This window comes from Elephantulus edwardii, unplaced genomic scaffold (genome assembly GCF_000299155.1).
Source record: "Elephantulus edwardii isolate Elephantulus edwardi_28Jun2011 unplaced genomic scaffold, EleEdw1.0 scaffold00240, whole genome shotgun sequence".
Classification (NCBI taxonomy): Eukaryota; Metazoa; Chordata; class Mammalia; order Macroscelidea; family Macroscelididae; genus Elephantulus; species Elephantulus edwardii.
The window spans coordinates 3,441,417-3,452,311 of NW_006399990.1; the positions used below are offsets into that span (position 1 = coordinate 3,441,417).

General features: G+C 35.3%; 1 pseudogene; it reads right to left on the reverse strand.

The window, feature by feature from the left end:
* Nucleotides 1-300: 300 nt before the first annotated feature.
* On the reverse strand, nt 301-1,106 carry LOC102858312 (annotated as a pseudogene).
* Nucleotides 1,107-10,895: the final 9,789 nt, after the last annotated feature.

Sequence of the window (10,895 nt, forward strand, 5' to 3'; positions counted from 1 at the left end):
AAGGATAAAGGTGGGGTGGCGTGGTTGAGTTAAACAGGAAAAACAAAACAAAACAAAACCCACAAGGTTTCTATGGAAATACTGAGTTTCGATAACAGAATGTGGTGGGAAGTAGGCCTCAGAGACTAGAGGGTGTTTATGGGGCTTTATTCTCAGGGAGATGACGCTGTGCTGTCGATGATGCAAGTTGTTATGTGACCTGTTAGGGAGAAAGGGACCAGGAAAGGGAGCAGAACACGAATTTTCTAAGAAAGGAATTTAATGAGCATATGGCATGTCTGGTCACCGTGAAGCAGATGTTTAACATTGCTCCTCTCTCTTCAAAGCCTCCACAAGATCGTTCTTAAGAGCTTCTCCTTTTGATTTGTCTGCGAACATCTGCACAGACCTTAGCCCATTGACTATATATATCCTTTGTTTTTCCTAAGTGGACCGCATTCAACGTACTTCTGATTTTGTTCTCCACGTCCTCTCCCAGGCGCTGGATATTGGCTATGTGTGAGGAGGAGTCACTCACAGTTTCATCTTTCTCCATCTGTCTGGTAAGGTTGCCACTGAGGTTCATGGTGCCAGAGACAGATTTGATGGTTTGTAGAAACACCACCGCCGTGGAGGTTAACTTGTAATGGGTGGTAAGTCCACTGGATTTCTCCTGTACTTCTACCACGTGGATGGAATCCCAGCAGCCTTTGATTTTCTTTAATCCATCCCCAGCCTTCTTTATGAGGATCTCTCCAGAAAAGCCATGAACCAGATCCTGGAGGTAGACAGATGAGTCTCTGCCTTCAAAAATACAGGTCTTGATACTGGTCAAAGGCATTGTTGGCTTCCACTTCCAGCTTCCTCAGCCGAGCAGAAGGCATGGCTCCATCTTCCAGTGGAAGGTCATACTAATTACTCCATGGTAACCTGTAGGAGTTCCCATCTCTGTTGTAGTCGAACAAAAGTTAATCCTTTCCCACCACTTTGTCTCGAACAATTTTCAGTGACTGGTCAACAGAAGAGCGATCTTCACATAGGCTGAGGACCAGGTCAATCAGGTCGCTGAGGCTTTCCTCGATTTGCTGTGGAGGCAGGCGCCTCATTAAATCCAAGGCACAATCCAACTGCTCATGGTGGCTGCAGTGGCGGTTCTGGTCCCGGAATCTGGCTCTTCGCCCTGAAGCAGGGCCCAGCGGTTCCACTTCCCTGTGTGCCCAGCAGTGAACCCCTTCTTTTTCAGTTTTTTTTGTAATAAATAGAATTGGTGGTAGATCCTCTGAATGTTTGGTAGAATTCAGCTGTAAATCATCTGGTCCAGGACTTTTTATGACCTTTTCTATATCTTCTTTTGCCATGGATCTTTTCAAGTGTTCTATAACTGTCATATTCAGTATTGCTATGGCATGAGTTTCAAGGAACTTATCCATTTCTGCTAGATTTTAGAATTTATCAGATTATAGCTTGTCATAGCATTCTGAAATTATTGATTTAATTTCTTCTTCTGTTGTGATGCCACCTCTATAATTTCTTAATTGAGTTATCTATGTCTTCTTTCTCTCTCACTCTTTTTTTGTTGTTGTTGTTGTTAAGTTTACTGTTGGTTTCTCAATTTTATTGACCTTTTCAAAATACCAGCCCCTGGTCTTATTGATGGTTTTGTTGTTCTTCTGCTTTCTCTCTCATTGATTTCAGCTCCTGTCCTCATAATTTTTCTTCTAGTGTTTGTAGGATTATATTATTGTTCTTTTTCTATGTGATAAATGTGTTGAGTTGGATCATTGACTTTTCTTCATTCTTCCTTTTTTTACGTGTGTGCTTATTGCTATGAACTGCCCCCTTGAGGACTGCCATAGCTGTATCCCAGAGGATATGGTATGTTGTATTTTCTGATAATTCATTTCTGAAGGACATCTAACAACAAAACTTCATGAACTAATGCCTAAAAATGAACACCTCTTGTTTGAAGACACTAAAAATACAAGCTGTTTCCTTATAGATGTTGTTGTTGTTATGTGCCATTAAATTGTTGTGACTCATAGCGACCCCGTGTATAAGAGACCTAAACATAGTTCTAACCTGTGCCAACCTCTTTGTCTCTGACACACTTATTCCTTCCACCCCAATCACAGAATCAAACCATCTCATCGAGGGCCCTCCTCTCCTGCGCCGTCCCTCCACTCTCCCAAACATGATGTCCCTCTTCACTGACTAGTCCTTCCTTACAACATGCCCAAAGTATGTCCAGACAAAGCTTTAGTATCCTTGACTCCAAGGAGCATTCTGGCTTCATCCTCTCCAGACAAAACTGTTTGTTCTCCTAGCAGTCCATGATATATTCAACACTCTTCTCCAGAACCACAGCTCAAAGGCATCAGTTCTCTTTCTATCATCCCTATTCATTGTCCAAGTCTCCAATGCATAGCATGTAATTGCAAAGCCTATAGCCTGGATCAGGCATACCTTAGTCTCCAGCCTGATGTTGTTGCTCTTCAGTACTCTTGAGAGGTCCCTCACAGTTGACTTTCGCAATGCAATTTGTCTCCTTATTTCCTGGCTGCTGGTACCAAGAGTGTTGACTGTGGAACTAAGTGAACTAAAACTGTTGACTATCTCAATCTCTTCACCATCCATCCTGATGCTACCAATTGGCCCAGTAGTGAGAATCTTTGTTTTCTTGATGTTGAGCTTCAATCTATATTGAAGACTGCTGTCCTTGACCTTCTGCAACAAGCACTTCAGGTTCTCCTCAGTTTCAGTAAGCAGGGTTGTGTCATCTACATAACGCAGGCTGTTGATGAATCTTCCACCAACCCTGACACCTCATTCCTCCTCGTATAGCCCAGCATCTTGGATCATCTGTTCTGCATACAGATTGAAAAGGTATGGAGATAAATTTTGAACCATGTAGTGTCTTCTTGCTCTGTTTTGACGAATACCTTTTGTTCAATGTAGATTTCTCATTAGCACACTCAAATGTTCTGGGATTCCCATTCTTCTCGGAGTACAGTGGGTTATTTTTAAACTTGATTTATTTATTGTAAATATCATTTTTTTCTGACATTTTTAAAATTGATACTTTAATGATAGTTTACAGAAAACTTGGATGTCCATTCACTCATTGTTGCACATTTTCCTCCCTCCATCACCTGTCTCCACTTCATCTTTCTCTTTAAAAAGATTCTTTCATGTTTGCATCATTCCTCCCCCTTACCACTGCCCCCAGTCCACTTTACTATGCACCTCTTATTCTAAACGGTTGTCATGCAAATAATACCTAATAATACATGTTTTGAAACAATTCTTTCCCTCACCTATTTAAATGCAGTGTTCATTATTTATTCTCTCAATACTTAGTTTCTCCTCAACCCCCATGTCAGTCTTGTTTTATAACAGTGATGTTATGCAGTATTTGTCCTTTCGTGACTGAGATATTTCACTCAAAATACTGTCCCCCAGGGTCACCCATTTTGTATATTTTATGATTTCCCTATTTTTCAATATTACACAATATTCCATTGTGTGAATATAACACAGCAACAGAGAACAAGGATTCTAATTTTTCCACAGCCTTGCCAGTATTTGCTGTTTGTTGCTCTGTTGAACTTTGCTATTGTTACTGGGGTGAGATGATATCTCATAGTTTTTTTGATGTGTATCTCTCTTAGAGCTAGGGATTTTGAACATTTATTCATGTGTCTGTTCTCCATCTGAATGTGTCTTCTTTGATGAAGTATTTGTTCATATCCTGTGCCCATTTTGTGACTGTGCTGCTTACTTTTATCTTGTTGAGGTGCTGGAGTATTCTATAACTTCTAAACATATGTCCCTTATTGGACATGTCATTACCAAATGTTTTTTCCCAGTTTGCGACTTCCCATTTACTCTGTTGGAAAAGTTTTTGGATGGGCATAGGGATTTGATTCTTAGATGATCTCATTCATTTTTTATTCTCTTCTTATTGTAGGTTTTTCAGGATGCTTGAAAGACTGTTCATGTTGTGGATTAGGACTTCTAGAGTTCTTCTAAGCTTTTCTCTGATGAAGTTTATAGTCCTTGGTTTTACCTTACATCCTTGATTCACTTTGAGTTAGTTTTTGTGTATGGTATAAGGTGTAGGTCTTGCTAGAATTTTCTAAAATAGTTTTCCAAATTTGCCAACACCATTTGTTAAAGAGGATTTCCTTTCTTCCGTTAAAGGATTTCATCACCTTGTAAAAAATCATTAGAACATAGGTAGATGAGCTGATTTCTGGGTTCTCAACTCTATTCCATTGATCTATGTGTCTGTCACTGTACCAGTACCACACTATCTTGACCATCACAGCTCTACAGTAGGATTTGCCATCAGGGAGTGTAATTCTTCTTATCTTGTTTCTTTTTCTCAAAAGTGCTTTTCATATTTGGGGTCTCTCTCTATTCCAGATGAAACTGGAAATTGCTTTTTGCATCTTGTTGAAGAATACAGTTGGTATTTGTATTGCAATTGCATTGACCTTGTAGATTGCCTTTGGTAGACTTGCCATTTTCACAATATTGTGTCTTCCTGTCCATGATCATGGTATATTCTTGCATTTCTCCAGGTCTCCTTTTGTTTCTTGTAGTAATGCTTTATAATTTTCTTTGAATAAGCCCCTTTTGTTTCTAGTTAGATTTACTCCCAAGTATTTAATCTTGTGATTAACTATTGTGGTGGGTATCCCTGTGCTGGAGCAGTTGGAGACTACAAAGGTGTGCTTTCTTGTTTGGGTTGAGGCTTGGATGTTGGCTATTCACATGTTTTTGTGTTTTGTTCACAATTATGTGTTAACTGATTGGATTTGGCCTGGTATTGAAAAGGCAGTGGGTTGTCAGTTTGGTGCTGCTATCCACTTTGGGAAGATATGTGGAGCTGTTGGAGACTACAAAGCTGTCTTGTTTTGGTTGAGACTTGATTGTGGGCTGTTTGCATATTTTTGTGTTTCATTCACAATTAGGTGTTAGCTGATTTGATTTGGCCTTGTATTTAAAAAGCAATTGGACTCTTGGGTCTGTGCCCCTTGGGCCTGGTTTTAATTGTTTTCAGTCAAAGTTCTTCCAGGTAGTATAGCACTGGTCTTTTAATTTGATGTACAGAAGTAACTGTGGTTGCTGTCATGCTAAACACTGTGACACTATAATGTCAAATTGTGATAATGGTTACCCATTGTGGACAGTGTTTCATGGAGCTCCCAGATTAAAACAGTTTGGAAGCAGGAGTGGCATCCACTTCTGAAATAGTTTGCTTCTGGGAAATGCATGAACTTAGAGAAATTATAATAGTTATGGCCTGTAGTTTTCTATTTTGGCAATATCTTTACCTGACTTTGTTATCAAGAATATGTTTGCTTCATATAATGAGTGGGAGAATTCCATTTTTTTTTCTGTTTTCTGAAATTGTTTCTGTAGAATTTGTGATAATTTCTTTCTGAATGCTTGATAAAATTCACTTGTAAAACTATCTGGTCCAGGATTTTTGTCTTTTTTATTTTTTTCTTAAGTATTTTTACTACCTTTTCAATGCCTTCTTTTGTAATGGGTCTGTTCGGGTGTTTAATTTCAATGGGTGTCAGTTTAAGCAAGTTGTGAATTTTTAAGTATTTGTCCATTTTTTTCTAGGTTTTAATATTTGTTTGAGTATAGTTTTTAATAAATTTCCATTGTTAATCTTTTTATTTTAGTTGGTTCTGTTATAAAATTGCCCATATCATCTCTTATTCAGATAATTTGTGTCTTTTCTTTCATTCTTGGTTAATTTTGCTAGTGGTTTGTTGATTTTTACTGCCCTTTTCTTAAAACCAAATCCTGGTTTTGTTGACCATTTCAATTGTTTTTCTGTTTTCTATTTCATTTATTTCTGCCCTAATTTATAATTTGAAGGGTTTTGTTTTGCTTTTAGAAGGTGTTGGGTTTTCTTGCCATTATTTTTCAATTTGTTGGAGATGTTTTACTAGGGAGTCAATTCTCAATTTTTTCTTTCCTTTTGATGTGTTTGCTCATTGATATAAATTGACCTCTAATTTCTGCTTTGGCTGTTTTCTCAGAGGTTTTGGTAAGTTGTGTTCTTATTGTCATTTTTTTCAAGAAACTTTTCAATTTCATTTTTTATTTCTTCTATTACTCACTCATGTTCAAGCAATGTGTTGTTTAGTTGCTAAATGTATGGTTTTTTCCTCCTTTATCCTCTTGTTATTAATTTATAGTTTTGTAGCATTGTTGTCTGAGGAGATGCTTTTTATTATTTGTATGTTTTTTAATTTATTGATGCTTGCTTTTTGACCTAAAATCTGATCTATTCTTGAGAATGTTCTATGAACATTGGAGAAGAAGGTACTTTTGAATGCATTCGCCTGTGTATATCTGTGAGATTGAGTTGTTTTATTGTGTGGTTTAATTATGCAGAATATTTTTTTAGTTTCTTTCTGGTAGTTCTTTTCTTGAGAGTGTTGTATTGAACTCTCCTACTACTATAATAGTGGTGTCAATTTCTTTTTTTCAGTTTTGTTAATGTTTGCTTTGCATACTCTATTATTTGCTACATATGTATTTATTATTGTTATGAGCTCTTGTTTTATTGACCCTTTAAGTATGATGTAGTTATCTTCCTTGTTCTTTGTGATGGTTTTGCATTGAAATCTATTTTATGTGAGATTAGTAACACTACTCCTGCTTTTTTCCTTATTGCCGTTTACATGGCATACTTTTCTATCATTTTATTTTTAGTCTTTCTTTATCTTCACTTTTCAGGTGTGTCTCTTGTAGACAACATAAAAAATATGAAACACTTCACAAATTTGTGTGTCATCCTTGCACAGTAGCCATACTAATCTTCTCTGTATAGTTCCAATTTTATAGTATATGTTCTGCCAAAGAGAACACTCAAGGTAGAGTTTAATGATGTGGCATCACTCAAAATGAAGCTGCAATATCCACTGTAACATGAACAGCTAGAAATGTCTATTAATCATGTAGTTGTTGGTGCTAGTGAGTCAAATATAACTCATAATGATCCTGTGAATTACTGACACAAAACCTGTCCTATCCGTTGCCATCTTCATTATCTCTGACATATGAACCCATTGTAGCAGTCACTATGTCAATCCATCTCATTGGGGATCTGCATCTATTTTGCTGACCCTCCACCTTTCCAAGCATGGTGCTATGTTCTTCTCTAAGGAATAATCTTTCCTAACAACAATCCTAAAATATGCAAAACAAAGTTTTGTCATCTTGTCCTCCAAAGAACACTTTGGCTGTACTGTCATTAATTGTAGAGATATGTAATTTACAAAGTGTGGAACTTAGAAAAGTAGAAGTTATCAAATGTGAAATAGAAGTCATAAAGCTATAATATCCTAGGCATCACTGAGCCAAGATATGCTAGCGGTGGGCATGTTGAATCAGAAAACCAAAGTGTAATCTAATAAACTAGAAAAGAAAAAACTGAAGAGGAATGATGTGTAATTATTCTTCAAAAAGAATGTCATGTTCCATCATGATGTAAAATAGTGTCAGGATAGAATAATATCCATATGCTTATAAGAAAGCCAAGTTAGTATTGATATTATTCAAATTTGCACACAAATCACTATTGCAAGAAATGAAGGAGGATTTTTATCCAATTTTAAAGTTCAAAATTGATCAAACATGGAACTACAATTATTATTGGATATTATGATATCAAAAATAGAAATAAAGTAACTCAGTCCTACAATGACAAACATTGTATAAAAGCCATTATTGTAGAATGAGTATAAAGATCCAAAGGGGGGATGGAAGCAGAGGGATGAGGATGTATGGAGGAGGAGGGGAATTAATCATTAAAAGTTGGTAGGTAGGGGTGAGGTAAATCAGAAGAATTTGTTCTGGAAAACAATGTATTCCAATCTTGTAAATAAGCTAGAATAATAGCAATAATAAATAGAAATAAAGAATTAATAGTAAAAAACATGACCTTAGCTGTAGAAATTATTCAGGAAATAAAATGATCGAATTTTGTGAGAGTAGTGACTTATGCATTACAAATATATATATTCAATAAAATAAACAGTGACTACGCATATGAATACAATTTTTCTGAAAATAATTCAATAATAGTCATAAAAAGTTATAAAATAGTTATAAAAAGCAATGCATTTGTGAGGCCTACCAAAGATGCAAGCTGGATTCAGAAAAGAAGGCATTTCACTGTTTGTGGCAAATTAATTTTGGCTAAAAGCAAAGATTTCCAGAAAGATTGTTTACCTATGTTATTTGACTATGAAAATAAAACCAATAACAAACTAATGAACTGTGTAGACCATAACATATTATGGATAATATAACCAAGAATAAGAATTCCAGAACACTTAATTATGTTTTGTACATGCATAGAAAGGAACCAATAGAATAGAACAAGGGAATACTGGGTCCTTTAAAATAATGAGAGAGGTGTGTCAGGTATATATCATCTTTATTTAATCTGTATGCCAAGAAAATAATTAAAAGTACATAGCTATAAAAAGAATAATGTAAATTAGAATCCAAAAAACACATCTGTATTATGAATATGACAGAACTTTATTGAAAGCAAAGAGGACTTAAAACATTTGGTTATAAAGATTAAAGGCAACAGCTTCCAATATGGGTTATACTTCAACAAAAGGGAAGCAAAAGTCCTCATAACTATCCAATAAGCAACATCAAGACACAGTGTGAAAAGATTTAAATTCTTTATAATTTTCTTTTACTTGGATCCACAATCAAAATAATAAAAAAACCCAGCAGTCAAGGAATCAAATTACAATATATTGGGCTAAAGTTTTATTGTTTTGTTTTGGGTTTGGTTTTTTTGTATGCTTGCTTTGTTGTTGTTGTTTTCTGTTACAAAAGATTTTTTTAATATTATAAAATAAAGATGTCATTTTGAAATCTGAGGTAATCCTGACCTAAGCAATGATATTTTCAATCACCTCATATGTAGCAAAACCTAGACAATGAATAAGAAATACCAGAGAATTGATGTCTTTGAGTTATTATGTTGTGGAGAACATTAAATATGACATAAGCTGTCAGAAAAGCAAATAAATTTTGGAAAAAATATAGCTGGCATGCTCCTTTGTTGTGAAGATGGCAAGACTACCTCATAAAATTTGGAAATGTTATCAAAAGGGACTAGTCTCTTGAAAGGAAATTATACTTGGTATATTAAAGGTTTACAAAAAAGAAGACAACCTTCAATAAGATAGACTGACAAAGTGACTGTGGCAATGATCTCAAACATAACATTAACAATTATAAAAATAACACAGAACCAGGGAGTATTTCTTTCTGTGATTCATAAGCTCCCTGCGAATTCATACTAACTGAAGGGCATAAAACAACCCAGAAAGGAAATTACTAGTATTAAAATAGTTTCTTCCATTGTGATTAATGAGTATCTCTAGAAAATACATACTTTTAGCATACTTGTCTTCCATTAAAATAGATTATTCAGAATATAATTTGAGGGAAAAATTGTTCAAAATATTATGGTACCTAGAATTTAATGTTTTTCTTGTCAAGAAATGTAATACTAGGACTATATTGGAATTCTAGGTGAAATGAATTAAGATGTTTGGGGCCTTAAACCTTTAGTATTAATTTCTTTTCATGATTTCAATGAAAGAAAACAGTTTTCAGGGCCAATGAACAGTTCAAAGGATATGTGTTTTCCAATCCAGGTTGCTGATTTAGCTGGTGTCCTCCCTGGGTTCTCAGTGAGTTGTGGTGCCCTGGGGAGCTACCTCAATCCTGAATGTGCTATTAAGCCAGATGGTTGTGAGAAAACAGTCTTTGGAGTAAGTACTTACTGCTTAGTAATGCGAATAGAATTTTTAGTTCTAAGTTTTACTAAAATGATTTTAGGACTACATTTAAAAAAATCTAATGTATTTATAAACACTATTCTCTGCTGAAAAGAGCTGTGGTTAAGAAGTGGGATTCATGACCCAGGCAGTCCATAGGCCAATCCAAGAAAAACGATATTGGAATAGATTTATCATTTATGAGGGAGTGCTACTAGTGTAGTCTGTAGGGAATTGCATTGCTAACCCACCTCTCTGACATTTTGAATTTAAAAAAATATTATATTTTTCAGAGTTTTAAAAATGACTGTTCTTGTTTATTTGGGTTGTTTTTTGTTGGCTTTTTTGTTTGTTTGGTTGGTTGGTTGGTTTTGGGTTTGTTTTGTTTTTACTTCTACTAGAATACATGATGAATAAAGGAGACCAAAGAAGAATAAATTCTTTTGAATTGTGATATTGGCAAAGAGTTGTCAATGTGTCATGGACTACTAAAAAAAAACAAAAAAAAAATGCATTTTCTAAGAGAAAGCGCAGCTCCTCAGAGGAAAGGATAATGAGACTAAAATATGGTCTTATTATGTCACGCTGTCAGGAGGTGACTAGTCCTTGGAAAAGGACATCATACCTGCAAAGTGGAGAGTGTATAAATGAGAAAACCCTCAACAACATTGACTGACACTGTGACCAGAACAATGTGTTTAAGTACAACAAAAATCGTTACGTTTATATTGAGGAGACAGTGATACTTGCAGGCACAGGAAAGATTTTCATCAGTTTGCATATAGTCTTTGTTAGTCATAATCTACCTGATGATATTGATCAACAAAAGTGTGTGTGTGTATGTATATATGAATATTATACATTATACTCATTGCATATATGTAGCTTATCTGGCACAGAAGAACTTCATGAAACAACACATGACAAAGAAATAATGGTGAAGGAGGAAGTTCAATTTCCACTGAAGAAACTGGCAAAAAACAAGAGCCCAGGAATTGATAGAATTGTGAAATAGGAAATGTACATATTAAAATACTTATATTTCCATATTAAATATGGAAATTGAAACATACT